Raw genomic sequence first — 14372 nt, 5'->3', positions numbered from 1 at the left:
GAGGGAGCTTGTTCCACCATTGGGGTGCTAGAGCAGCGAACAGTTTTGACTGGGCTGAGCGGGAACTGTGCTTCCTCAGAGGTAGGGGGGCCAGCAGGCCAGAGGTGGATGAACGCAGTGCCCTTGTTTGGGTGTAGGACCTGATCAGAGCCTGAAGGTATGGAGGTGCCGTTCCCTTCACAGCTATTTAACATCTATATTTTTCGTATTTATCAATTTACCAACACAAACCGATGCTGTCACTAAGACCACACTCAACGAGCTATATAGGGACAAAAGCAAACAAGAAAATGCTCACGCAGGGGCTGTCCTCCTAGTGGCCAGTGACTTTAGTGCAGGAAAACTGAAATCCATTTCAACTAATTTCTACCAGCATGTCACCTGTGCAACTAGAGTTGGAAAAATCTCTAGATCACCTTTACTGCAGACACAAAGACACATACAAAACTCAATTTGGCAAATCTGACCATAACTCTATCTACCTTATTCCTGCTTTCAAGCAATATATCAAACAGGAAGTACGAGTGATGCAATCAATACGGAAGTGGTCCGATGAAGCAGGAAGCTACAGGACTGTTTCGCTAGCATAGACTGGAATATGTTCCGAGATTCATCCGATGGCATTGATGAGTTTACCACATCAGTCATCAGCTTCATTAATAAGTGCATTGACAAAGTCATCCCCACAGTGACCGTACGTACCGTACCAGTCAAAAGTTTGAACACACTTACAGTGGCTTGCGAAAGTATTCACCTCCTTGGCATTTTTTCCTATTTTGTTGCCTTACAACCTGGAATTAAAATAGATTTTTTTGTGGGTTTGTATCATTTGATTTATACAACAAGCCTACCATTTTGAAGATGCAAAATATTTTTTTGGGTGAAACAAACAAGAAATAACACAAAAAACGGCAAACTTGAGCGTGCATAACTATTCACCCCCCCCCCCCATCCCCCAAAGTCAATACTTTGCAGAGCCACCTTTTGCAGCAATTAAAGCTGCAAGTCTCTTTGGGTATGTCTCTATAAGCTTGGCACATCTAGCCACTGGGATTTTTGCCCATTCTTCAAGGCAAAATTGCTCCAGCTCCTTTAAGTTGGATTGGTTCTGCTGGTGTACAGCTATCTTTAAGTCACAACACAGATTCTCAATTGAATTGAGGTCTGAGCTTTGACTAGGCCATTCCAAGACCGTTAAATGTTTCCCCTTAAAAAACTAAAGTGTTGCTTTAGCAGTATAATTACGGTCACTGTCATGCTGGAAGGTGAATCTCCATCCCTGTCTCAAATCTCTGGAAGACTGAAACAGGTTTCCCTGAAGAATTTACCTGTATTTAGCATCATCCATCATTCCTTCAATTCTGACCAGTTTCCCAGTCCCTGCAAATGAAAAACATCCCCACAGCATGATGCTGCCACAACCATGCTTCACTGTGGGGATGGTGTTCTCAGGATGATGAGGTGTTGGGTTTGCACCAGAGATAGCTTTTCCTTGATGGCCAAAAAACAACATTTTAGTCTAATCTGACCAGAGTACCTTCTTCCATACGTTTGGGGAGTCTCCCACATGCCTTTTGGCGACCACCAAACATGTTTGGTTATTTTTTTCTTCAAGCAATGGCTTTTTTCTGGCCACTCTTCCGTAAAGCCCAGCTCTGTGGAGTGTATGGCTTAAAGTGGTCCTATGGACAGATACTCCAATCTCCGCTGTGGAGCTTTGCAGCTTCTTCAGGGTTATCTTTGGTGTCTTTGTTGCCTCTCTGATTAATGCCCTCCTTGCCTGGTCCATGAGTTTTGATGGGCGGCCCTGTCTTGGCAGGTCTCTTGGCAGGTTTGTTGCGGTGCCATATTCTTTCCATTTTTTAATAATGGATTTAATGGTGCTCCATGGGATGTTCAAAGTTTCTGATATTTTTTTATAACCCAACCATGATCTGTACTCCTCCACAACTTTGTCCCTGACCTGCTTGGAGAGCTCCTTGGTCTTCATGGTGCCGCTTGCTTGGTGGTGCCCCTTGCTTTATTTAACTAATCATGTGACTTCTGAAGGTAATTGATTGCACCAGATCTCATTTAGGGGCTTCATAGCAAAGGGGGTGAATACATATGCGCGCAACAGTTTACATTGTTTTATTTTGAAACAGGTAATTCTTTTCATTTCACTTCACCAGTTTTGACTATTTTGTGAATATCAATTACAAGAAATCGTCCCCCCAAAAAAAACAATTTAAATTACAGGTTGCAATGCAGCAAAATAGGAAAAACACCCAGGGGGATGAATACTTCTGCAAGGCACTGTACTTATTCCAGGGTTCGACTTTATTTTTACTATTTCTGCAAAAACACCCCATTAGTCACTGGCTTTATTAATAAGTGCACCAAGGACGTCGTCCCCACAGTGACTGTACGTACATACCCCAACCAGAAGCCATGGATTACAGGCAACATTCACACTGAGCTAAAGGGTAGAGCTACCACTTTCAAGGTGCGGGACTCTAACCCGGAAGCTTACAAGAAATCCTGCTATACCCTGTGATGAAAAATCAAACAGGCAAAACGTCAATACAGGGCTAAGATTGAATCATACTACATCGGCTCTGACGCTCGTCTTATGTGGCAGGGCTTGCAAACTATTACAGACTATAAAGGGAAGCACAGCCGTGAGCTGCCCAGTGACACGAGCCTACCAGACGAGCTAAAACACTTCTATGCTCGCTTCGAGGCAAGCAACACTGAGGCATACATGAGAGCATCAGCTGTTCTGGATGACTGTGTGATCACGCTCTCCGTAGCCGACGTGAGTAAGACCTTTAAACAGATCAACATACACAAGTCTGCGGGGCCAGATGGATTACCAGGACGTGTTCTCCAGGCATGTGCTGACCAACTGGCAGGTGTCTTCACTGACATTTTCAACATGTCCCTGATTGAGTCTGTAATACCAACATGTTTCAAGCAGACCACCATAGTCCCTGTGCCCAAGAACACAAAGGCAACCTGCCTAAACGACTACAGACCCGTAGCACTCACGTCTGTAGCCATATAGTGCTTTGAAAGGTTGGTCATGGCTCACATCAACACCATTATCCCAGAAGCCCTAGACCCACTCCAATTTGCATACCGCCCAAACAGATCCACAGATGATGCAATCTCTACTGCACTCCACACTGCCCTTTCCCACCTGGACAAAAGGAACACTTATGTGAGAATGGTATTCATTGACTACAGCTCAGCATTCAACAGTATAGTACCCTCAAAGCTCATCACTATGCTAAGGATCCTGGGACTAAACACCGCCCTCTGCAACTGGATCCTGGACTTCCTGACGGGCCGCCCCCAGGTGGTGAGGGTAGGTAGCAACACATCTGCCACGCTGATCCACTGGAGCTCGCCAGTGGTGCGTGCTCAGTCCCCTCCTGTACTCCCTGTTCACCCACGACTGTGTGCACACAACTCCAACACCATCCTTAAGTTTATCCACAACACAAAGGTGATAGGCCAGCCTACAGGGGGGAAGTCAGAGACCTGGCAGTGTGATAACAACCTCTCCCTCAACGTCAGCAAGACAAAGCGCTGTCGTTACTCATTGTGTATTTATTCCTTTTGTTATTATTTTTCTGTTATTTAACTTTTTCTCTCTGCGTTGTTAGGAAGGGCCCTTAAGTAAGCATTTCACTGTTAGTCTACAGCTGTTGTGACAAATAACATTTGATTTGATATTAGAGTGTTATTAACAAATTGTAGATTACTGAGTTATCGTGTGTATATTTGACATGACGTAACACACACACACACACACACACAAACACGCACAAAGAAACACATCACAAATGTTTGAATGGTTTGTCATTCATATTATATTTGCTGAAAGACCTCTATCCTTGACGTGATGTTGGTCAAAAGTTGTGGACTATGTAGGGAATAGGGTGCCATTTGGGATGCACACAACTGTCCCCAGTCAGGACCACTGACCTGCAAAATCTAAAAAAGAATAGCCACTTGAAGCCCCTATTCAACAAATGCATCCACTCCAATTGCTACATTCTGCTGCTAAATGTATTGGAATATGAGGGAAACATTTTACTTCCAAGAGCAGAGCAGAAAAAAAACGGAATATCTTGGAAAAAAAAGCATTTCTGTTTGAGGCTTTATCACTCACCAGTCCTAACATGCTGTTGTTTGAGTTTACCATGAAGTGGTGTGTCTTATATTGCATCTAATAAATACATGGTATGTTTCACCCCAGATCCCTTGTTCAGGTATTTATCAATTTCTCATCACTTGACTCTTCCTGAATATAATCTGGAAAACAAAAGATATCCTGAAAGTAGTATCATAATCATGTCAGCCTCAATCCGCCCACCCTACTTCTCTACCCTCTCTCACTATCTCTCTTTTCACTATCCTCCATGGAGAGGTGAGCTTGTTGCTGTGGTCCCCAACCATGGGCCCAACACTAAGCCCCTGGCTGCTGATGGGCTCATAGCCTATTACCATTTTACCACTGCCTCCTCTGTGCCTCTGTGCCTCCTCTGTAACTCCTCTGTGCCTCCTCTCCTCTCCGCCTCCCCCTGCCTCCTCTGCCCCCTCTCTAACGCCTCTCTGCCTTCCTCTGCCTCCTCTCTACCTCCTCACTGCCTTCCTTTGCCTTCCTCTACCTCCTCTCTGCCTTCCCCTGCCTCCTCTCTGCCTCCTCTCTGCCTCTTCCCTGCCTCCCCTGTCTCCTCTCTGCCTCTTCTCTGCCTCATCCCTGTCTCCCCTGCATCCTCTCTGCCTTCCCTCCACTCTGCCTTCCCTCCACTCTGCCTTCCCTCCACACTCGCCTTCCCTCCACTCTGCCTTTCCTCCACTCTGCCTTCCCCAGCCTCTTCTCTGCCTCATCTCTGTCTTCCCCTGCCTCCTCTCTGCCTTTCCCTGCCTCCTTTCTGCCTTCCCTTACCTCCTCTCTGCCTCCTCTCTGCCTCCTCTTTGCCTTCCCCTGCCTCCCCTGTCTCAACCCTTTGCCTACCTCTAGTTGCCACTGGGCTCATACCCCTGTTCCCATCCCACAGGACTGTCAACACAGGGGAGTCTGTAGTGACAAGAAGACATGGGGAGACATGGGACTATAGTTAACCATGGGGAGGCCTTATCTGTGGCTATGACCTTTTTCCTGATATTATTAACATAGATTATTATACAACCTCATAGGACATAACTAGAAAAGGTAAAGGTAATTTTCCTGAAGAAAAATGTTATGCCTCGCTTTTAGCTGTCTTAAAATATTTGTATGGTAGTTGGAGAAGTTTAAGAAGTTTGAAGTGTTAGATAACGGTGAGAGTATTCTATGTACATTTCATAGTATTCCATGTTCGGAAGTTGCTTTATTTACCAACAGGAACAGTATGGTGTAACGTATGGGCAGATGTGTACACCTATTGACCAGGGAATAAATAACTTATATTCAATAAGTTTTCATGCATCTAAGCATATCTCCCAGAGTCTGTGTTATCTCCCAAACAAGTATATTCCTTAGTATCTTCCTCACAATTTAAATGAGGCCAGCTCTAAATAAACTGTCAACACAATACCTTACCGTTCCCTAAACTAATGCAGTATAGGACAAAGAACAAATACAGTGGACTAGAATGCAAAGTTTCCCCTTTCTCATTCATTAAATCTCACATTATTTAACTTACGAATTGTTGTCCATAACAATAGTTTTCTAAGTCCAAGCTCGCAGAGCCCTTTAGACAATCATAATTGTCTGCACTGTAGCTGCAAAATTGTTCCGCAATAACGGCTTGCTATTGTGAAGAGCAGAATTAGAAAACTGTCAAAAAATAACATTTACACAGTCAGCCTATTCAGTCATTCAGTGGGTGTTAAATGAAATTGTAAAGCCTTGACGTCTGTTTAAAATGCTTCCCAAATAGCACCCTATTCCCTGCATAGTGTCTGCTTTTGACCAGAACCCAATGGGCCCTGTTTCAAAGTAGTGCACTATATAGGGAATAGAGAGTCAGTTGGGATGCGAACTTGATGTCTGTTTTCATGAGTTTCCAGCTGAATAAAATAAAATGGCCGGACGTAATTTGAGTTTGCATTCAGTTGTTATGTACGGCACAACAAACAGTCTCTATTACAATCTGTATACATAGTTATTCAGTCTGTTTCACTACATACACTAAAGAGGTTACCGTTAACTGGGTCTGTGTCCCAAAGGGCACCTTAGTCCCTATATAGTAGACTAATTTTGACCAGGGCACATACAGAGATTGGAGCAGAGGGGTTCAATTGTTTTGAGTTTAATGTTTGGGAGATCATTTGTTATATTAAACGTGATTGAAACAACATTTCAAATTACATTTCTCTGTACTGTCATGTAATGGGTATTGTACAATGTGGAGGGATGCTAATGGCATAAGGCAAAATGTAATATTTATTATTCAAGACAATGATAAAAAAAAAGGTTTAGAAAGAAACAGGAAACCGAGTATTGCTATATTCAGCAGAAAGAACGGAACTTGATCTCTCAAGTGATCCAGATAAACCGCAAGTTCGCTGGCAAGAGAGAGGAGAGAGGGAGAAAAGGATGAAAGAAAAAGCGAGGGAGTCAGCAAGAGAGCAATAGAGATACAGAAAGAGACCGAAAACAAGAAATGCATAAAAAGTAATTGTGTAAAGATGACAGCAGTTGTAATAAATAAATAAGTGGAAATAAATGCATTATTTATTCAGAGGGTGATTGCTGCAGTGGGAGTGAAAATAGGTTTAGAATGGATGGAAAAGCATCCTGGCTGTGGTTGGGTTAGTTTCCTGCAGTTTATATTGCTCATTTACTATCCTACACTGGAGGGGACGCAGAGAGGAATGGACAAGGAGAGGAAACGGAGAGGAGACAGAGAGGAGAAGAGACGGAGGAGAGGAGAGGACACAGAGAGGAGAGGACACAGAGGAGAGGAGACAGAGATGAGAGCACCCAGACTGGAGAGGACACAGAGGAGAGGAGACAGAGAGGAGAGGACACAGAGTGGAGAGGACACAGAGTGGAGAGGACACCGAGAGGAGAGGACACCGAGAGGAGAGGACACAGAGTGGAGAGGACACCGAGAGGAGAGGAGACAGAGAGGAGAGGAGACAGAGAGGAGAGGACACCGAGAGGAGAGGACACAGAGTGGAGAGGACACAGAGTGGAGAGGACACCGAGAGGAGAGGACACAGAGAGGAGAGGAGACCTTAGAGGACAAAGAGAGGAAAGGAGACAGAGAGGAGAGGATAGAGAGGACACAGGGAGGAGAGGACACAGAGAGGAGAGCTTAAAGGACACAGAGAGGAGAGGAGACAGAGGACACAGAGAGGAAAGGAGACAGAGAGGAGAGGACAGAGAGGACACAGGGAGGAGAGGACACAGAGAGGCAACAGAGAGGAGAGGACACAGAGAGGAAGGCTATAGAGAGGAGAGGACACAGAGAGGAGAGGCAAGATACCCCCCATGGCTATCCAACTCGATGGATTCTCCATTCACCGAGTGGACAGGACAGTAAAGACAGGGAAATCTAGAAGGGGAGGGGTTTGCCTCTTCCTCAGCAACAAATGGTGCGCTGACTCGAGCGCAGTGGAAGTCTCGACCCATTGTTCACCTGTCTTGGAATACTTGATGGTCAAATGCTGACCCTTCTACCTCCCAAAGGAGATTTATGCTGTACCATGTCAGATATAGAGTTGAAATGTGTTACATTTTGAGTTTGCATCACAATAATACAATTGAAATATCACAGAAGTCTGAAATATAACAAAACCGTTTGACATAGGAATGCTAGATTTTCGGAGGTGTAAAATATTTACAATAAATGTTTAATTAGGAAATTATGAAACATAATAACATTCCACCCATGAAGCCACTAGAGGGATTCATGGGTGGACTTCATGAAAGGGTTATGTCCAATTTCCATCAACACCTCTCCTTCGCCACTACAGGTGATAAAGTCCTAGACCACTGTTACTCTACCCACAAGCAAGCGTACAAGGCCCTTCATCATCCCCCCTTCGGCAAATCAAATCATTACTCTGTATTCCTGCTCACAAGCTCAAACAGGAAAAACCCGAGATTTTGCTACAGGGCTGCTTAGCTAGCGATGATTGGAATATGTTCCGAGCTAACCACCACCGTCACCGGCTTCATTAGGAAATGCATTGACGACATTGTACCCAATCAAAAACCCTGGATTAAAACAGATTGGTTCTAAACTGAAGGACATGGCTACCACACACAGGGCTATCACAGCCTATTCCGAACCACCTCCGTCACTGCTGAGGACAGAAACAAATACAAGAAGTCCCACTACAACCTCCGCACAGTCATCAAACGAGCAAAAGGTATCAGGAATCAAGGTAAGACCCAAGTGCAGACAGTGTGAAGTAACAATGTTTATTGCAACCACAGGGGCAAACAAACGACAGGTCAAGGCAGGCAGGGGTCGATAATCCAGAGCAGAGTCAAAAGTACAGGGCGGCAGGCAGACTCAGGGTCAGGTCAGGCAGAGGTCGGTAATCCAGAGGTGGAGCAAAGGTACAGGACGGTAGGCAGGCTCAGGGTCAGAGACAGGCAGTGGTCAGGTGGGCGGGTTCAGGGTCAGGACAGGCAAAGGTCAAAAATCAGGAGGACGAGAAAAACGCTGGTTGACTTGAAAAACAAGTCGAACTAGGAAACAGAAATACAGAAAACAGAGGGATAAATGCACAAGGGGGAAGATGGGCGACACCTGGAGGGGGGTGGAGACAAGCACAAGGACAGGTGAAACAGATCATGGAGTGACAGTACCCCCCCCCCCCCCCCCCCCCCCACACACATTGGCCCACAAGTCGATGAGTACCTGAAGAGACTTTGACTGGTCGCCCCACAGCAGGGTGGCATGGAGAGGGGGGCGAGTAAGGGGAGAAGAACAATTATCTGTAAGACCCACCAGAGTACTCGCTCCAACGAAAGAGCTAGGTCTCTTGAAGGGACAGGTTGACACATAATGACCGACAGTATCGCAATACAGACAACTCTGGGTGTTCAGTCTGCTTATGCGTTAGGGAAGAGGTAACTAGGCAGTCTTCGGAGGCTCTTAGAGGAATTTGGGTGAGCTCAGATCCTATTGGGGACTTCTCCTACAGTACGTTCCCGTAACCGTCCATCGATCTGGATGGTTAACCTGTTTGGGATAGGAGGCAGTATTTTCATGGCCGGATAAAAAACGTACCCGATTTAATCTGGTTACTACTCCTGCCCAGAAACTAGAATATGCATATAATTGGATCGAAAACCCTCTAAAGTTTCTAAAACTGTTTGAATGGTGTCTGTGAGTATAACAGAACTCATATGGCAGGCCAAAACCTGAGAAGATTCTATACAGGAAGTGCCCTGTCTGAAAATGTGTTCTCCTTCTAGGGCATCTCTATCAAAAATACAGCATCTCTGCTGTAACGTGACATTTTCTAAGACTTTCATTGGCTCTCAGAAGGCACCAGAAAGTGGAATGAGAGCTCTCCAGTCTCTGGGCGAAAAAAGCAGAAGTTTTTGTGAGTGGTCCTGCTGAGAACAATGACACTGGAGCGCGCGTGCACGAGACGACTCCATGTTTTTCTTTCAGTGTTTGAATGAATACAACGTCGCCCGGTTGGAATATTATCGCTATTTTACGAGAAAAATAGCATAAACATTTATTTTAAACAGCGTTTGACATGCTTCGAAGTACGGTAATGGAATATTTTGATTTTTTTTGTCATGAAATGCGCCCGCGCGTCACCCTTCGGATAGTGACCTCAACGCATGAACAAAATGGAGGTATTTGGACATAACTATGGATTATTTCGAACCAAAACAACATTTGTTGTCGAAGTAGAAGTCCTGGGAGTGCATTCTGACGAAGAACAGCAAAGGTAATCCAATTTTTCTTATAGTAAATCTGAGTTTGGTGAGGGCCAAACTTGGTGGGTGTCAAATTAGCTAGCCATGATGGCCGGGCTATGTACCCAGAATATTGCAAAATGTGCTTTCACCGAAAAGCTATTTTAAAATGGGACATAGCGATTGCATAAAGGAGTTCGGTATCTATAATTCTTAAAATAATTGTTGTGTTTTTTGTGAACGTTTATCGTGAGTAATTTAGTAAATTCACTGGAAGTTTGCGGTGGGTATGCTAGTTCTGAACATCACATGCTAATGTAAAAAGCTGTTTTTTGATATAAATATGAACTTGATTGAACAAAACATGCATGTATTGTATAACATAATGTCCTAGGAGTGTCATCTGATGAAGTTGTCATCCCCTAGTCAGTTGCACAATTGAATGCATTCAAGAAAATCCCTCTGGATGAGAGTGGTGCAGGGGGCTGCCTGAACTGACATCCACATCCGCTGTTGATGGGGTTTAACTGTCCTGCTTAACTTAAAGGCCTATTTTTCCACTTTGCTGGCTCGAGGATTCAAACCTGTGACCTTTTGGTTACTGGCCCAACACTCTTAACCACTAAGCTACTTGCCGCCCCGTAAACACCTGTAGCTTTCTTACATTCTTGGGTTCTTCTTATTTGTATTTATTTTGTGTTTTTGTTCTACATTTTACATTTACATTTTAGTCATTTAGCAGACGCTCTTATCCAGAGCGACTTACAAATTGGTGCATTCACCTATAATATCCAGTGGAACAACCATGTTATTTTTAGTACTACATCAATATTGATTAATACATTGTTGGGTTTAAAGCTTGCAAGAAAGGCATTTCACTTTACTTGTGCATGCAACATTAAAACTTGAAACTAACAGTAAAACTTTGAAATCAGTCTTGTCTTAACAGTAAGCCAGTGTAGAGAGGCTAGGACTGGAGTAATATGAACAAATTGTTTGGTTCTAGTCAAAAGTTTAGCAGACGTATTTAACACTAGCTGAAGTTTATTCAGTGCCTTATCTGGGTAGCCGGAGAGTAGAGCATTGCAGTAGTCTAATCTTGAAGTGACAAAAACATGTATTAGCTTTCCTACATAATTTTTTCACAAAAAGTTTCATATTTTTGCAATGTTACAAAGTTAGAAAAAAAGCTGCTCTTGAATCATTTGTCATATTTTCGTCAAAAGAGAGATCAGGGTCCAGAGTAATGCTGAGGTCCTTCATAGTTTTATTGGAAACGAACCATCGAGATTCATTGTCAAATCCAACAGCAGATCTTTTTGTTTCTTGGGACCTAGAACTAGTCTGTTTTGTCTCAGTTTAAAAGTAATACATTTGCCACCATCCACTTCCTTTTATCTGAAACACAAGTTTCTAGGATAGGCAATTTTGGGGCTTCATCATGTTTCATTGAAATGTACAGTTGTGTGTCATCTGCATAGCAGTGAAAATTGACATTGTATTTCCGAATGACATAACCAATTCAAATATTATATAGTGAGAACAATAATGGTCCTAGATCGGAACCTTGAGGAACACCGAAACGTACCATTGATTTGAAATGTTGTATTTTCTCGACAGTTAACATCTAAACCAGGCAAGAACTTGTCCACATAGGTTTTCCAATCTCCTTAAGTGCTAGCTATAATTAGCGATGCCTCAAATCACAGAGTTTATGTGCGCAGGGTGTGTGCAGTGTGTGTGCAGTGTGCTAGCAGCTGTTATGTTATGAGCTGAAATCCGGTTGCACACGTAATGTTAGCAAGCAAGCCAATTTGACTGTATGGAGCAGCAAACATTTGATAAGCAATGCCCATTGCATGATATATGAGAAATTAGCAGCGTGGCAGTTTCCCAAATTGGGTGTTGACTATGAACATTACTTAGCTAACTATGCTTGTGGAAGAATGTGGGATATAGCTACCTAAGTTATTGTCAACATTGAGTTGTTACTAGTTGCCTAGTTAACTGGCCATAGCAGGCAAGGATGCTCGCTAGCTTATTTGTTTGTTTAAACAATTGACCAACCTTATATAAAAAATCTTCCTTGGCAAAATATAGCTAATTAGCTTTCCTCGCTTGTTGATTAGCTAGTTAGCCAACATTAGCTCTCCTCTGACTGGTAACTTATTCTATCTGTGGTATAACGTTACTTTTGCTGGATACCTAACGTTACAGCTGCTGGCTAGCTAGCTACCTAACGTTAGCTAATTTAAACAAAATCACATTCAGCTCACTAATAACCACTATCCCATTTTTCGTGTTGGACAATTATCTGCATGCATTTAGTGATTAACCTCAGCTTGAGAACCAACATATAGCTATCTATAGTAGCCTAGGTTTGTCCTCAACCATTTCTTATCATGGCTAGCAGCTGCCTGGCTGGTGCAAGCGGTGAGCTGTTTGTGTTGTCGAGTTGCTGAGTGACGGAGTTGTTGGACCAGTTTGATAGAACTCTGAGATTCAGCTGAAAAAAAGATGTTAGCATTGTCAGAAATGCTACAAAAAGGTACCACATTGTTGTTTCATAAAGGATGGAAATGTGCACGAGAGTGATAAAATATACATTTTATAAATGTGGTTCTCGGTAACTGACGTGCAGCTCATGACGAGAGGCGGTGAGTATGTTGTGTACCTCCAATCAGGTTGATTTGGTATGTGGTTCTCGGTAACTGACGTGCGACTCATGACGAGAGGCGTTGAGTGTGTTGTGTGCCTCCAACCAAGTTGTGAATTTTCATTGAGATTGGTGTCATATGGGCTAAGATACACCACATGACCAAAAGTGTGTTGACACCTGCTCAGTGAACATCCCATTCCAAAATCATGAGAATTAATATGGAGTTGGTCCTCCCTTTGCTACTATAAGAGCCTCCACTATTCTGGGAAGGCTTTCCACTAGATGTTGGAACATTGCTGCGGGACTTGCTTCCATTCAGCCACAAGAGCCTTAGTGAGGTCGGGCACTGATGTTGGGCGATGAGGCCTGGCTCGCAGTTGGCATTCCAATTCAACCCAAGGGTGTTTGATGGGGTTGCGATCAGGGCTCTGTGAAGGCCAGTCAAGATCTTCCACACTGATGTTGACAAATAATATCTATATCGACCTCGCTTTGTGCACGGAGGTATTGTGGATTGGGGCTCCCAAGCGGCGCAGTGGTCTAAGGCACTGCATCCTAGTGCAAGAGGCGTCACTACAGTCCCTGTGATTGGGAGTCCTATAGGGCGGCGCACAATTGGCCCAGCGTCGTCCGGGTTTGGCCGGGTTAAGCCGTCATTGTAAATACGAATTTATTCTTAACTGACTTGCCTAGTTAAATAAAGGTTAAATAAAAACATATATTCTCATACTGAAATAGGAAAGGGCCTTTCCCAAACTGTGGCGTCAAAATTGGAAGCACAGAATCGTCTAGAATGTCATTGTATGCTGTAGCGTTAAGATTTCCCTTCACTGGAACTAAGGGGCCTAGAACGAACCATAAAAAACAATCCCAGACCAGTATTCCTCCTCCACCAAACTTTACAGTTGGCACGATGTATACGGGCTGGTAGCTTTCTCCTGGCATCCGACAAACCCATATTCGTCTGTCGGACTGCCAGATGGTGAAGCATGATTCATCACTCCAGAGAACGTGTTTCCACTGCTCCAGAGTCCAAAGGTGGCAAGCTTTACACTGACGCTTGGCAATGCGCATTGTGATCTTAGGCTGCTCAGCCATGGAAACCCATTTCATTAATTAAGCTCCCAACGAACAGTTCAAGCACTGATGTTGGTTCCAGAGGCAGTTTGGAAATCTGTATTGATTGTTGCAACTGAGGACATAAGGTTTTTACAGGCTAGGCACTTCAGCACTTGCCTGTCCCGTTCTGGGAGCTTGTGTGGCCTACCACTTAGTGGCTGAGCCGTTGTTGCTCCTAGACATTTCCACTTCACGATAACAGTACTTACAGTTGACAGGGGCAGCTCTAGCAGGGCAGACATTTGACAAACTGACTTGTTGGAAAGGTGGCATCCTATGATGGTGCCACGTTGAAAGTCACTGAGCTCTTCTATAAGGCCATTCTACTGCCAATGTTTGTCTTTGGAGATTGCATGGCTGTGTGCTCGATTTTATACACCTGTCAGCAACGGGTTTGGCTGAAATAGCCGATTCTACTCATTTGAAGGGGTCTCCACATACTTTTGTATATATAGTGTATGATGGTAGGGAGATTTGAATTTAACAGTGAGCTTCAACAAATACCGATATATAGACTCAAATTTTACGCAATGGCCGTGCATTAATGTAATGTTAAATCTCTGTGTTACAGTATATACATTATGCTGGGTATTTTACTTTGATGGGATCAATACTATCACAATCTATTTGGTGTATGTTGACTGATAGTAATAGGTTGTCAACGAAATTACATCACTAAATATCCTGATGTCATTTTTATTATTTGATCATACATATTGA

Source organism: Salmo salar, chromosome 01, assembly GCF_965601325.2.
Source record: "Salmo salar chromosome 01, fSalSal1, whole genome shotgun sequence".
Classification (NCBI taxonomy): domain Eukaryota; kingdom Metazoa; phylum Chordata; class Actinopteri; order Salmoniformes; family Salmonidae; genus Salmo; species Salmo salar.
The sequence above is the reverse complement of the archived record's forward strand: the minus strand, read 5'-3'. Positions refer to the sequence as shown.